This window comes from Macrobrachium rosenbergii, chromosome 20 (genome assembly GCF_040412425.1).
Source record: "Macrobrachium rosenbergii isolate ZJJX-2024 chromosome 20, ASM4041242v1, whole genome shotgun sequence".
NCBI lineage: Eukaryota > Metazoa > Arthropoda > Malacostraca > Decapoda > Palaemonidae > Macrobrachium > Macrobrachium rosenbergii.
Window position 1 is genome coordinate 11350050 of NC_089760.1, and position 17300 is coordinate 11367349.

Consider the following 17300-nt stretch of genomic DNA (forward strand, 5'->3'; position numbering starts at 1 on the left):
ATCCTAATGTAAAGGATAATATAATTATCGTTTATTATTATCATCTGTCTATTTAACTGCTTAAGACCTCTTTTACTATAAGACTCTCAAAGTATTAAACTGGTATACAAATCTCTCCGTCGGGAATAAAGATGAGAAAGTTAAGAGGATGTGCTTATACAAATCTCTCCGTTGGGAATAAAGATGGGAAAGTTAAGAGGATGTGCTATTTCGAATTCGTTCCCGCATTCATGCATAAATGTAAGAACTTTTTTTTTGCACCCCAAAATAGAAAAGCTAAAGTCATATATTGCCTTTCTAAGAGGAAACATTTCATCTAGGAATTATCGTCTTTTGCGAAATATCTACACCATTTTTCAAACCCTAAGCTCTCTTGGCCTTCATATTAATAAAAATGATTTTAAAGTCATCCTTAAGGGGACTTATAATCTATTTCCCAGTTAGTTAGCAGGCTTACGGTGTATTAACAGCAGCAAAACCTTCAATTCATTTAATTTCCCAGTGAGAAAATTATTATGTTATTTTTTATAGAAATGGTCAGGACATGTTTAAACGTAAAAATGTTTTTCAAAAATAAATGTTTTTGACAATGAATATTTAAAACACACGAAAAACCCAGCTGGGTATTCTAACCCACCCACCCTCCATCCAAACCTCATGTTATGAAGACTTGGTGGGTAAGTGGTCTTTCCTGGGATGCACACTGCCTAGCCTTCCCTGCCTTACCTAACCTAGTGAGCTATGTATACCAGACCTGACTTGACCAAGATCCCCCACTTCCTGTCAAAACTTACTGTAGAATGGATGAAAACTGTATTTATGTGGGTGTGCATGATTTTACAATTTACTTAACATAATTTAAAGAAACCTATTTAACTATTTAAATAAATGGAATCCTAAATTTCAGGTGAGCCATGTAAATCATTACACATTTCCAATTCCTCTTACTGTGGTCTCTGGGGGTACAGGGTGGCAAACTCGTGACAAATACCTGGTCGTCCGGGTACTTAATCGGAAATATAATTCAGCATTGACATTTGCCCACTCGTTAATCTCGTAGGTATTGGGGCTAGAGGGGTCCAAAAAAAGTTCTTGGGGTTGTTTACCACTTTATGACCGTAGTTCAGTATGCCTACATAGTTGTAGCGCACTACTAACTATAATAATAATAATAATAATAATAATAATAATAATAATAATAATAATAATAATAATAATAATAATAATATTTAACGAATTTTAAGCTGAACAACGTTTAGATTAAACAGACTATGGTGGCAGCGTCAAGCACACAAGAAAAATTTTTTCAAAAGGCTAATGATGAAATTGCTCTCAGAAGCGCTCTTAACATCACTAAAAATCCACACATCACTCACAGAACTGCTGCAGTCATATTTCTTCTTCCTACAAAGAAATTGTTCAGTTTCCAGACCAGTTCCCACGCCATTAGTAGGTTGTTCAATACTGAGGTACAATCAGAGGCCTTAGAATAAACTGATTATAGTTTAATGCAGTAAAAGCCACTTATTTACACGGTGGACGATGGCAATTGTAAGGGCAGGTACCTATTTAATTACTAACATTACTAACATTGCCAGGATATGTGGAGACGAATTACACTTTGGGCTATCAACAAAATGTTGTGCCACCAAATGCTGACATAGACAAATAACTTAACCTTATTTACTGGAAAGGTTACCGCAGCATTTAACAACTGCCAAGTAGCCAGTCGTACAGGAAACGCATAACTGAACCAGTTTAGCCAGAATGGTCAAATGAGGTCAATGTAGTGACGAAAAACGTCATTTATAAAATTACACATCAGTGCTAAAAGATTTTTTACAGATTAAACTGAAATCAAAGCGACCAGTCAGTGTTTAGCATTAATTTTATAATATTTCGGTACCCGCAAATTTTTGAAAAGTTTGATTATGATTTTTTCGTTAAGAATATCTAGACGTTATAGCACTAAGGTAAAGAAATTGTAATATATCGACTTCTCCACTTCAAAAATCTTCTGAAGTAAAAATATTGTCGTTGGATTAGGAGAAAAGGCCTTCAGGTCTTTGGGAGAATTTTCCCATCAATTGGTCTACTCTACAGGCGCTCGCAAATTCTAAGCACTCCCTAGCCTTGAGATACAATGCATTGTATCTCAAGTTATTGGAAATTTTAAGGCAGCCAGAGCGATCAGACATTTAATAATTAATTGATCTGATATATTACAATTCGCCACTTTGGGTCATTTTCTCTCACCAAATGTCCATAACCTTTTGCTAGACGAGAGAGCGTTTAAGGAAGAAAGACAAATAGTATGGAAGGGGAATGGAAAGGGAGAGAGAAATTTCAATATAAAAGAAATTCCTAAAAGCAGAGATATATGAATATAAGTATTTTTTCGTTAACTTTCTTTAAATGATTAGTCGTGAAGATTCATATTTATGCGAAGTCTTATGTTATCATAAACATTTTATGAAGGCGAACTATTTGGAGTGTGGCCCCAAGCAAGGAAGTTTCTCACAACGTTGCTTGAACTGAATCCCGAAAAGATGCTGTCTCGTCTTATACAGGAAAGTACCGTGAGGTCTCATTCGATTAATCTTTATCCATCGTGTCCCTGTCTTTTAGGTACCTGGAACGTCGACCAAGTTCCAGTGGCGTAAAGACCTCGCCAGCCTTGGAAAACATCTATTTTTTTTTTTTTTTTTTTAGTAGGGCTTCTGTGATAGTCTTCTACAGTATGTTTGTTTGTCAGAATATTATTAGCTCAAGTTACTTTGAGACATATTACTCCTAATACGGTTATTTCGATTACCCATTTGTTCAGTTACATGTGTTTACATAGGGAAAAATACTGTAAATGAATGAGTACGATTATTTGTCTGTAGCTATATCAGGACAATTTCTCGATACTTATTGACGTAGATATCACTGACACTAGCACAACAAAATCCTTCTTCCACAGTGAGGAAGCTGGTAAGTCCGCTTATACGTTTATCCGTGGAATTTACATACTTTTTGCTAGAGAGCGAGTGTGTGTATATATATATATATATATATATATATATATATATATATATATATATATATATATATATATATTAGATAATAGATAATAGAGTGTATTTGTTTGCTTTCTTGTCGTATGTTGCCTATGCATTAACATCACCTCTTTTTATTTTAGGCAGTGTTTCTGATATTTCCGTGTACACTTGCCTTTAAACATATCTGCAACTTATCATTGCCAGTTAATTATGTCAATTAATTAGGTCTTTTTGCCTCAGCTATTTCACACCGCTAAACACTGTTGCTGTTACATTGACGTGGGTCAAAACTTGATATTTATAACTCTGGTGTGTAGTTGATTAAAAGAAAATGATGAAAATTTCGTAAAATTTTCCCCACAACAAACCGTATTTTTTTTTGTATCCTTTTTAGAACTTTCCGCTGAAAAATTTACAGCCGGAGTGGTTTTATTGTCCATCGGCGGCGGATGACTAAGTTGTATATTTCCCTCATATTCAATAGCCAAGAGCTCTCCTTGAGTAAGCAATTTCCATTACCCTCCTAATGGGCTTTATTGTCAACTTGTTTTTCCCTCCAAATAAGGAAGAGGCTTATTTAGGACAGAGTAAACAAACTTCTTTTTTTTTTCTTTCGCTTTTTCTGTATTTCCTTTTTGCTCCCATGTAGGAGTGGTTCCTTGGGAATTCATGTTTTTTTAACATATATTTTTATGAGCCCTGGCACACTAGTTATTTATGAAGTCATTAGCATTTTCGAATCGGTATAAAAATACAAGTAGTTTGTATTATAAACGCATAATGAACTGATTGCATTTCCTAGATCTTTGTTATTCAATAATGCTTTAGATGCTAATCCAAAATAATTTTTTTTATTTTTTTATTTTTATTAACTGTGTCTACGATCGTGCAGAGTATTAAGGATAAACGATTATTTAGCTTACGTTAAGCACTACGTATTTTGTTATGGAAACCAAAGCCCTAATACACACACACGCACGCACGCACGCACACACACACACACACACACACACACACACACACACACACATATATATATATATATATATATATATATATATATATATATATATATATATATATATATATATATATAAAATCATCAACACACAATCACCTGAGAGACCTGGGTTCTGATCCTGACGTGAGTCAGAAATTTATTATTATATATATATATATATATATATATATATATATATATATATATATATATATATATATATATATATTTATATATATATATATATATATATATATATATATATATATATATATATATATATACACAGTATATATGTATGTATAAGATATAAATAAGTAGAAATGCAAAGGAAAATGGCAATAAGCACATGGATCTCAGGTAGGGAAAATGTTATCGTGTGTAAATGATTTTTAATATGTTGAATGGGGAGAACAAAAGAGAAGATAAGTTCAGTGACGCAAAAATGGAAGTGCTTAATGTAAACTTGAAAGTCCTCGTGATAATGACTGTTGAGGAAGTCAGGCTGAGGAAAAGAAAAAGGGCAGGAATAGATAGGGTTACAAGATAAATGTGGTGCAGGATGTACAAGGTTTGTCTTGATGTGGAAGATGTGCCTTAAGAACTATGAAGAGTCATATCAGTTCCTTCTTATAAGCGTAAATCGGCACATTATGGCTACAAGAATCATAATGGCAGAACTTTACTAATTATACTTGGCAGTTTAGACAGCATGAGTTTGATTTAAACAATACTGACTGACAGGGAGAGAGCAGTGTGGAGTAAAAGATAAGCCGAGAATGGATTGTAATGTGACTAATGTTAATTGGAAATATAGTGTTGACATATGAGAGTAAACAGAAACTGCCGGAACCAATGAAAGGACTTCAAAATATTTGTAAGAAGAACCTGGAGGCAAACCTGAGGAATGCTAAAATACACTAATTTATGGTAGGATGATGACAAAATATAAATGAGCAAGACTGTTGTTTTAATTTTTTATAAACTCTGCTGCCACGCATGGTCTAAAAGAAGTATTTATGGAAGTCAATGTTGGGATGCCTGTGATGACTGTTGAATTTGTCCGCCTTAATAATGGAAAGTTTGAATGTTGAAAACAAATGAAAGAAAAATGTGGAAGACAGTACGATGAATTGTTTGTTTAGTATATGAACGAAATGACTGAAAGTTTGTAGGTAGGAAGAATAAAGATATAAAAAAGTCAGCATCAGTGAAAAGATGATTCAGGATATTTTGAGATAGTTGGCTACGAGGAGAGGGAAACCTAGTAGGCTAAGTGTTGAATAAGTGTAGTGAATAACCCACTAGAACAGAAGCTAAAGAGAAGTATATTGTACAGTGTTTGCAGGTGTCTGATGCGCTACTGGTGAGATTTTTGCATAGGTACAGGAGGCAATTAATATTGTGGAAATTTAGTGTCAGTGAGTTTTATCGTTAATAAAGCATAAGACTGAACTGGCTATAGACAATCAGAATTTTTTTTTTTTATTCTAGATCCCGGTTGAGCTGCCTCCCTATTAAGTGAAATGGCTTACTATTGAAGTCTACATACCTTATTATCTGCTTTAAGACACGCTTCCGTAGTAGACGCACATGATAAGCGAATTACTCTCCCTCAATCAGGCGCCTTTCAGAAAGAAACAAGTTATATGTTAAACATAGTGAATAACGCACTAGAACGGAAGTTCCTAAACATCATGGAAGCTAGAGAGAAATATATTGTACAGTGTTTGCAAGTGTCTGATGCGCTGCTGGTGAGATTTTTGTATAGGTACAGGAGGCAATTAATATTGTGGATATTTAGTGTCAGTGAGCTTATCGTTAATAAAGCATAAGAAGACTGAACTGGCTATAGACAATCAGAATTTTTTTTTTTATTCTAGATCCCGGTTGAGCTGCCTCCTTATTAAGTGAAATGGCTTACTATTGAAGTCTACATACCTTATTATCTGCTTTAAGGCACGCTTCCGTAGTAGACGCACATGATAAGCGAATTACTCTCCCTCAATCAGGCGCCTTTCAGAAAGAAACAAGTTATATGTTAAACATAGTGCCACTAAATATCCTCTTTTCAGAAATAATTTTTAATATGAAAATCATCACTTGTATGCCACTTTTCAAAAATTCTGTTTCAAATGACTCATTAATTCTAGTCAGAGTTAAATTTTAGGTTAGTAAATATCATGCTCACTGTTTAAATGGGAAAAATAATAACAGAAAAATAACGAAAATAAAATGAAAAAAAAAAAAATTCTCCAAGGTCTGTCTATATGGCTTATGTCTATGTCCTAATTTAAGCAATCCACCAAAGATCAATAATGTGATACCTTCATAATGGAAATGATTAAATGACTCCCTGTAAAAAGACTTACTCTACTGTACCGCTCCGAACCAAAAAAGAAAGATGAACTGAGTAAAAAAAATCGTTCATAATTATCATCATTCGTCTCTTAGCAATCATGTAAAATATTTTTTATATATTTGTTTTTTAAACATATTATTGTTTTGTTGTCCTTATGCATTACTGAAAAATAAAATTATATAAATAAATTCACAATTTACTTTATATAATGAATTAAATTTAAAATCATTCATGCACCTGTAAAGAGAGAGGTTGGAAGAAAGTTGAGAAATTAGTTTTGCAATATATAAAGAAGTACATAAATATATTCTCTCTTGGTATAATATCCCACGAAATGTATAAAATAAATTAAAAATGAAAGAACACCAGTCAGGTTTTATTTATCGCCAAATCCACATACTCATAAATGATGTCGCCAGTTGACACAATACTTGTTGGATTCAAGTTTTGATAGCTGATTGGTAAGTTTGTAACACGTGCCTAAGTATGAATTATTTTCACATACACAATGATAATTTTCATATTCCCAAATATCGCCTCCTATATGTCAAAACTTCTTAATTAGCCACGTTTTACAAACTTACCAGTCAGCTATCATAGTAAAGTTCGGTTGAAATCGGTTCCAAGTACAAAATCTGAATTCTACAGCAATAAGTACAACAGAATCGATATCATCTTCTGCCTCTCTTGAAAGCTCAGTGGTCAAAGTAACTGTCTATCATTGTTTCTAAACCAGGCAGAGATTCGAATCCCACTGATGACGAAGCACTTCTCAGTTATTATTTCGTTGCGGTGATAGTTATTCCCAGGGTACAGTGAAAGGGATACTGAACGATATTTGTGGCTTAATACTTTTGAATATGAAAAAGGTCAATGTAACAAAATATGTAAAAAATATATATAAAATATATATATATATATATATATATATATATATATATATATATATATATATATATATATATATATATATATATATATATGTTATGCCCTTCAACAATGTCAATTAGGGTCATAATCTCTTATTGCATCTGTTTTAAGAACAGCGTCGTATCTTCTTACATCCCCGATGTATTTCAGCAAAAGCTACGGTCATGAAATGGAGTGACTCACACCCCCTAAAATCATAACTAGAGGAAATTCAGATTCACAATCAATCGAATTAATGATTCTAGACCAACCAATACTATTATAGTGACTATCACCCTGGTCACCAAACAAAATAAAAAGGTCATAATTATTCTAGACCAAAATAAATGTCACAGAGTATGTTAAAAGAACACCACTTCCAAAATATTCGTCCTCACGGGGCGAACCCAGAATTACTGTTAAAAGAAACATGGCATATATTACAACCTGAAATAGTGTATAAACAAACGACATTTAAAACAAGAAAATGCATAATGGAGAAACAGAGGAGTTTCACTGCGACACAAAATGGGTATTCCACATAATGTCTGGAAAAAATATGAGCATTAATGAGTTACCTTACTCACATTCTATGGCCGCAAATAAACGTATCCCACAGTGGCTGTTCTTATCCACTAACACTAAACAAAGAGCGAATCACACCCAGCCGCAAATCGAAGTGAAAAGCTATTGTATGGTTCCTTGATAATATACACATTAGAGAGTGCACATATGCACGCACTCACTTAATAACCCTTCCCCAGAAGCATGACGACACCGGTTCCATGTTCGAAGGATCACAGCGCTTCCATCAATCTGTCACATTGTCTCCATGCATTTTGGTCATGATCAGAAGGCACAATTGAACCCGCAGTATCTAACCGAGAGGAAACCTCCAACGTCAACATAAATGCACCTGCACCGGATATACTTTTCCCAGGTCAGCACATACTGTAGTTCGCTACACGACTTAATATATGAATGTATACACATATTCATACATATATACATATATATATATATATATATATATATATATATATATATATATATATATATATATATATATATATATATATATATATATAGATAGATATATATATATATATATATATATATATAGATAGATAGATAGATAGATATATATATATATATATATATATATATATATATATATATATATATATATATATATATATATACTTAAAACTATCATTGAATTCACTGTTTAAGAGAATTTCTTAACCTTTGGCTGATCTGATATTGCAACAGAGATGTTTCATGTTGAGTTATTATTTGTATAACCTGTTTTCCTTCTATTCTCGCTATTGTGAAAGACTTAGTTTCTAAAATAATCTTTGTACCCAAACGAACGTATTTTTTCTGTTTTTCATCTTCAAATTTCTTCTTATACATGTGTCTACGATCAATAAAAACTGATCTAATCTTTATTTTCAATTAATTTCGAATATTTTTATCTTCAGTAATTTTCGTAGCTGATTATCCTTTCAATAATTCAGTGTTTTTTCTGTATGTTCGCCAAACTTTTTAAATTATTTTACAATATTTTTAAACGAGATGCAGATAGTTAATGAGTTCATTAATGCTACTGCTATGCTGATGTCGAAGTAGCAAAAACAAAAATCGCAAAACGAGAATCAGTATTGAAACGCGTAGCTATTACAGCCAATCTAGCTCGTCTAATGGCATTAAACATGTTCTTAAATGTTTCTCTCTGTAACATGCAATTCTTTGTTGTGATTTCCTACAGTAATGTCACCCAAAAGATATATTACTAAATTTATGATGCGTTGGATATGCATTAAAGAAAAAGATTTTGGCTGACATTCTGTAGCCGTTTTTGTAACGAATCATTCACCGCGGGGGTATATTTAGTTTTTCATATAAAATATTGTAAACATGACTGATATGATACATCATTGGGGTAATAACAAAACTTAAAATCTTATACGGAATCCTTAGAAATACAGTGAAAAACACCAGCGCGTGAAATCAATACTTAAAAATTGAGCGACGAAACTTTTAAAAATTGATGAATACTTTTCTCAACATATAAGTAATTAAGTACGATTGTCTGTTTAGATTTTTTTTTCTATTTTATCACAAGAGCAATGCCTGAGTTTTAATTACGCTTAAAGACAAGCAAAATTTCCCTTTGTATTTTACCCATGTACAAGAATAAAAGATTTTTTTTTTATGGCCAAGTGATAATATGCATGTTGTTCATTTTTAAAAGACAAACTCATGCCCTCACATACTATTCATTTACCCTACAATATAAGGATAACATTTCAAAAAAGACATAACACCGTTTTCAGTATTTTATGTGATTAATTTTCATTAACCATTCACTAAAGGAAATCTATATACGTAACTATGATGTAAACTAACTAAGGTGATATAACAAATATTGTCAACAAACAGATACTAATAATTCTTTATTCGATTATTTGGGAAAAAATTCAGAGAGTATTAAATCCTCTCAGAGATCTAGTATATCCTCTCTCATGATCTCATGAGAAGGAAAAACAAGAGAAAAAAAAAAGAAAGCTTTTTAATCTCAGCTACTCAAGTGTTTACCGAAAATCTGCAAGACGGGCCGGATAAAAGATCTTATTTAACATAATTTCCCAATTTAGCAAATCACGGGCATCCTTTAGCCGAGGCTTTGTGCCAAATTGTTTTAGATCTTCGCCTCATCAGTTTTGCATAATATTTTTACCACCGATTAATCTCCTCGTTATATCTTTTCCGAAATTTCAGTCAGGTCAGAAAAATGTATTTCCTTAATCAAGTATTCAGAAAACTCTGATATTTTTCCGTACCGAGAGGATTTTTTGAAATGACGTTATCGAAACGAAAAATTAATATCGAAAAAGATATGGGGTTTGACTTTATTATTATTATTATTATTATTTATTATTATTATTATTATTATTATTATTATTATTATTATTATTAAAAAATGAGGATATACTTTACGAGACGAGAATATATATAAAAAAATTGCATTACAAGAGTTCACGTAGCTGAATAATAATATTTCCAAAAGTATAGAAGTAAGGAAGAATTGCATGCAGTGTCAACCAGCAATAATTAATTTGTAATTATGAAGTGTAAGCTGGCACATGATGCCTGTGACTATTGACTGGTAGTTTTTTGTTACAAAATATCATCGTGTAATATAACAGCTCCTTATAAATTAACATTATGATATTACGAATTAAAATCAAGTATCACAATATTTATAAGAAAGTAAGCAATAATCTATATGTATAATTCAAAACTAAAACATATACCAGGTATATGTACGGCAGACATTCACCTACACTCTTTAATAGCCCAATGGTTTTGAATGTCGACTGAAAGTCGTTAGTTCTTACTATCGAGTGTTCGAGTCCCATAGGTACCAAACCATTTATCACTTATAATGCCCCTTCGGTGATATATTAAAAAATAGCGCGAACTGGATATTAAAGGACATTTGTAGATTAATGTTTCTATATAAAATGTCACGTTATAAAAATTCATAAATAGCTACGTGTTCCAAACTTACCAATCGGCAATCATGGTGGGGTTGGGTTGATGCCAGAGCTAAGTACAAATCCACGTACTTGATGGCTATATGTACGGAAGAGCTGGCATTAACTTATACCTCTCTTGATAGCCCAATTGTCGTAAACGTCGACTAGAAGTCGTTGGTTCGTAATGCTGAGTGTTCGAGTCACTTAGGTACCAAACCATTTATCACTTATAATTCCTATTCGGTGATATTCCCCAAGTAGAGCGAATTGGACATTAAAGAACATTTGTAGTTTAATATTTGTATATAAAATTCACAGAGATGTGATCAAAATTCATAAATAGCTACATGTTTCAAACGTACCAATCGGCTTTCATGGAGGGGGTGGGCTGATGCTGACTCTAGGTACAAATCCCTGTACACGACGGGTATGTGCAAGTTAGAGCCGGCATTAACTTATACCTCTCTTGATAGCCCAATGGTGCTGAACGTCGACTAGAAATCGTTGGTTCGTACTGTCGAGTGTTTGAGTCACTTAGGTACCAAACCATTTATCACTCATAATTCCCATTCGGCGATATTCCCGAAGTAGCAGGAATTGGGTAGTAAACATTTGTAGCTTAATGTTTGTATATAAAATGTCACGATGATGTAATAAAATATAAATATATATATATATATATATATATATATATATATATATATATATATATATATATACGTATATATATATATATATATATATATAAATATATATATTATATATATATATAAATATATTCATTACAGTATTCATTATGGTATTCTGATACGGACGAATGCTAAGACTATTCGAATATCAGTCAGTACAATTTCAGCTCTGCTGCTGTTGTACGCAGAAAGGCACAATTCATAAATATAAAAAAAGTGTTGCATTACGCAAGATCTAAACAAGTATGAGTATAAAAATATGTAATCTAAGTATTACTTAAGTTTAAAGTAGAATTACTAAATCGATTTTGTCATCTTGTCGGCAATCATGGTAAGTGGCCAAATACGTAAGAAATTCTAGTTACTCATTTATATTATTTTGGCTTCTTCATGTATTTATCCACAATGAAATACTAACACTTTGTGTTTCGGCCATATGGACATAATTAAACTCATTTTACTATATTCTTTCACAGACTGGCATATTACTTTTACAGAGGTAATGTCTTTTAGGCTTAGTCAACAACGAAACTGTTTCATCTAAAAAAAAAAAAAAAACAATTAAAAACAATAATATTCATGACAACATTTTAAGCTTGACTTTCTGGACCATTTAATATTCACCAAATTCGACATGCCTGACTATTAAAACGAAAAACTGTTGTTCCATACATACCATTATCGAGAAATCTGCAAGACCCAAATAAATAAAAATTTCAGGACAAGGTCACCGTACTTAGTGATACCTATCTTATTCAGTCCTGGCCTCGGTTGTTGGAAAGCTGTTCACCTTTGCTTCTGTATTTTGTACAAACTTAGATCAAAATTTGTAGCCATGTGTTACTTTATAACAGAAAAGCAACCTTCATTTATAATTGAAATGTGCATACATCTCTAATAAAGATTCCACGCCACGGTCTTGCTTGTTATTCCACTTAAGTTAAATGTTACAGTACCACCCTTTATTACTTTTTGATCTAGCTTCAAATAAACGTTAATTGTCAAGTCGTGATGAATTCCCTGCTTGATTATGCACCTGACTTGATATGGGACTCAAAAATCACCATGTCATTACATGCTTGGATAGGGACTAGAGTACCGTATTTCAGATATTCTATGTAAAAAAAAACAGGTTCATCATCCATGGTATTTGAAAGTTACTGTCAGCACTTAGTCTTGTTAAGTAAATGTGTTTAATTCTGCCAGTTTTCTTGTTATGAAATATTTTCACAACAATAATTGGATTAATTATTCTACCTTGCAAGCAAATTGCTTTTTATTATTATTCTCTTCCTAGTGTTATTTATGAGGAAAATATCTACGTATAGTAAAGAATTATGAAGCCAGAATTTGTATATATTTTTTCAGGTTCCAGTTCTTTCTATGCGACTGTTTAATCTTTTTCAATATTCTCATTTTTTTAATCACCTCCTCATGAAAAACATGTAACACCAATCGCTAATACTAAAAATAGCAGATTTGTTTTTCTTCAGCTTCATACTGCCATAGTGGATTCAGATACTACCCAACCTTATCTTCTAATAAACATATGTAAACAATATATAGAAAAGGAAAAAAATAGATGCATTAATATGCATTGCCTTGTCAATACGCAAAGGAAGGGGAAGGGCTCAACATGGTAAAAATATTCAAGATCCTGTGTTTTTATTTTAGAAACTCCGATTATTCAAAGATAATGAATGAACATAAAATTCTAACAGCTTACATTCTTAAACTTTAAAGTCAGTGCGGATCAGAAACATGAAGAGGGTGAGTTGTTTTTACTTAGCAAGGGGAAATAAAATAATGAATTACGTAAAATGCTTATGCTTGATCTACAAGAAAGGATATGATATTCCCCGGCATGTAAAAAAAAAAAAAAAAATAAAAGTGCGTAGCAGGACGACTGAGCATACATATGTCAGGGTGTCTTTGTTTGTGTAATCTAAGGAAAATTCAAATTTGTTCAGAAAATTACATATAAACAGATATAGATACGTAAAAAGTAGATATGAAGGTACACATTTATCTTCACGTAATATACTTGCCTGATAACTTCATTACGATAAATTTGCTCTCTCTCTCTCTCTCTCTCTCTCTCTCTCTCTCTCTCTCTCTCTCTCTCTCTCTCTCCCCTATGATGAAATCTATATGGTCAGATCCACCTGTATATTACAACAGTATTAAGATATTCTCTACACAATAATTATTTTCAATTAAAATGAAGCTCCGATTTCTTGTTCTGATGAGTCATCATTGCTGTTTTAACAAAAAGACATTATACCTTCCATCTTTATGGTAGTATACTAGATTACTGTCACACCTATTCTAAACAAAATAAGTGAGCGCCGAGCAATATTCTGGATTATTTTAGAAATTTACATTTATAGAAAAACAGGCCCATTACGGAGAAGAGGGAAAAAAACTGAAAGGGCAAAAACCAGAGCTAGTGTTTAGATGTGAATAGGATTATTCTGAGAACAACAACAGAGGCACCGTTGGAATTTCTTAACACTATCTAACGTTGGGAGAATTCCATCCACGCACGCGACTTGATCGTCATGAATTGCGTTGTCTAATTACAGTCACTATCAGAACTTTCACTCGAATGGACTAGATCTCTGGGCTCCGCAGGAAGAGGCTTTAAATGTTCCTTGATTCCAGCCAGCACGGTTAAGAAGATGCCTACATGACATGACAGGTTAATTTTGACTATAAATGATTACGATTGCGGTTCACACAATCACAATTGCATTTAGACAGGAAAATAGACTGAATCAGTTGTAAAAATATATTTTTTTTGAGCTTTGCATAAAATATCCAAATACACAATTATGTTTATGGTATACTCTTTAGATATCATTGAAAAGAACGTTAATTTTAAATGTGAATATGCTTTATGTTAAACGTGAAACCATGTCAAGAACAGACATTTGTGATTATTAATGACTTTGACTATTTCTGGAAAATTTGTGCCACGGATATTATATTGTTTTTGCGACAGCTTAGTGTTTGTTTTCTGCTATCTTTTATAATCTGATTGTCAAGTTAACACAAAATGATCAACATTCTGCAAAAAAGAAGTGAAGGACGTTACCACTTATTTATTTTAGGAAGCTTCGGAGGTCTAGAATCACTTTTAGGATTTATCGGTCAAAGTTTGGAATTCCGACCTCACTCTACTGTATCCAGTGGTTGACATGAGATACGTATTTGTGATTATTTAAAATTTTTGTCTTTTGCTTATACTCTTCATTATTCTCACTGTTAATTATTTTCTAGTTACGTCTTGTATAGCCAATTTCTCTCTCTCTCTCTCTCTCTCTCTCTCTCTCTTTAAGGAACCTCATTTGTTAAATGTAACTTGAAATTTTGTTTGGATAATTTCACCTGCCTTTTTAATTGTTCACCTTCATAAAATTCACGTTACATACCACTGTAACATCTGCAGTGAAATATTTTGAGATCATTTGTTAAAATGGCTATTTTCCTTTCTTTGGTTTTCATCTGCATTTATAAATTAAATTTTAATCCAGCTATGTGAAATAAAGATCGAATGTCTTATTCTCTCATTCCATTGAACATTTTGATTCATACATTCCTTTCCTTGATTCTTATCTTACTTATCCTTCCTGTAATTTTGTCTGTTTGTACTTACCGTGTCTTTAATTTTGTAATTTGGGGCCTTCTATAAACTACTTATTTACGCCACAGTGTTTATCTGAAAAAATGCAGTCTTTGGAATTTTTTTTTTTTTATCGCTTTCGGTTGTTTGTATCGTCATATGAAAAAACTCACACACGATTGTAAGTAAGCATCAAAAAGAATTCTCTTCAGAATTCAAAACAAGCATTCAGGAATATTTGTTCTGTTTTGATTCATTTGGATACAATATTAGATAAATTAGAGTTTCTTATTGTTTGCAAACAAAATGAAAACATTTGTTTTTTCTTCTGTCAAATAGGTTTGAGTATTACATCGAAACTCATTATAAAAGACATATAAATAGGTACTGATAACGAGTCCCAATCTACCATACAGATAGCATCAAATATTGACGTTGCAAAGGAACTAGGATTACTTCTTTAAATTAAAGTATTTTCCATACAAACAGTGAACAATTGTGTAGCCTTCACCAAAAACACCATTTAATAATATCTGTGATCAGATAGCCTGCTACTGCAACGATATATAAAGGTAAAAATGGTACTGAATAATAATTTCTTATGAGTCAAAAATGTATATCTATAACTTAAGAATGTATTCATATATTCGCTTAAATAGGTCGTGTGGGAATTATGGAAAAAAAAAAAAACAGCTGATACGATATTGGGACATGAAGCAAAAACAGACTGACTAATGGCGACCATCAGAGGGTAATTTGTTGCCACTGAACTTTTATGTATTATTGAAAGATTATCCTTAATAGCAATAAATTAAATTAATTGCCAATTATTTATGTACAATGTTTTTCCATAACGCGCTAATGCAACCTTTCACGAGAGTCATTATTTTTTTAAAGCACTATAATCACCATAGAGTAATGATGATGTGCAAAGTAATATGCCCCAAAGTGTCAAAGGTATGTAATTTTTCATTAAAGTAAATTAGCAGAAATTTTCGCGAGAGTAAATGATTTATAGCTTATGACTAAAAGTACCTAGCTAAAAGTCTCTTTTCTCATTACTATTGAGTCAATTTTTCAAAAACACACTCGCAGAAGACTCATGAGCAGAACGAGTATCGCAGTCACATGATATTTCCTGTCAAACTTAGGCTTTCTAAATAACGAACTTCTTTCATTCTTCAAATATTGCAAAACATTCTGTAAAGTACTTCATATGCTTACCTTCTTCATTCCTCCTAACTCCTAAATCATAAAACCCTGTCCATGATAACATATTTTTATTTCAACAACATGAAAAAATTACCTGTAAGAAAATAATAGATGAACTTTTTTTTTCAATTTCGCTCTAAAATCAACATTTCTCGCCTTTCTACTTTCCTTGATCCTCTCATACAATGAAGGTTACTTCCACAATCAGTTATTCCTTTTAGTAAAAATAAACAGCAAAACGTAATTTCTCCCAATAAGATTTGGCTCCATCCAGTAACACTAGTCTTTATATCTTCTCAGACTGTTTTCTTTGATCTTTATTATTTGTTCTGTTCTCACTGTGCCTGACCTCCTTCTTATTTCATTCAATCAATTATTTCCAAACTCCTGACTTCCATTTAGTCAACAACAACGTGGAGAACTAGTCACCATTACATCAATATCTCCGTCTGCTGCACGAACTTACACCTCTGAACCAAGTTCTTCCTGGTCATCATGATCAGAATCCACCTAGCGACTATGAAAATTTTGTTTATGGATTCATACATACATACATACATACATACATACATATATATATATATATATATATATATATATATATATATATATATATATATATATATATATATATATATATATATATATATATACAGTATATATATATATATATATATATATATATATATATATATATATAAACACCATATTGTGCTTCATCAATTATCAACAAAAGGCTCCACAGTAATATTCTTTTTTAGAAAGACAAAATGTATACACACACATATATATATGTGTGTGTGTGTATGCTGCATATATGTTCACACATGCATTTGCCATTTATGGTCAAGTTCTCACAACTTTTGCTTGGGAACCAAATCACCTGCAAACATTTCCCTTTTAAGAAAAATCAT

At 32.0% G+C, this 17300-nt stretch overlaps 1 protein-coding gene across 1 annotated transcript in view; it reads right to left on the bottom strand.

The window, feature by feature from the left end:
• Positions 1-17300, bottom strand: part of LOC136849044 (major facilitator superfamily domain-containing protein 6-like) — a 725072-nt gene that overhangs the window by 307620 nt on the left and 400152 nt on the right. The window contains exon 8 of the mRNA XM_067121936.1: positions 5597-5671. The gene's annotated coding sequence lies outside the window, so the exon portion shown is untranslated. The remainder of the gene's footprint in view (positions 1-5596; positions 5672-17300) is intronic.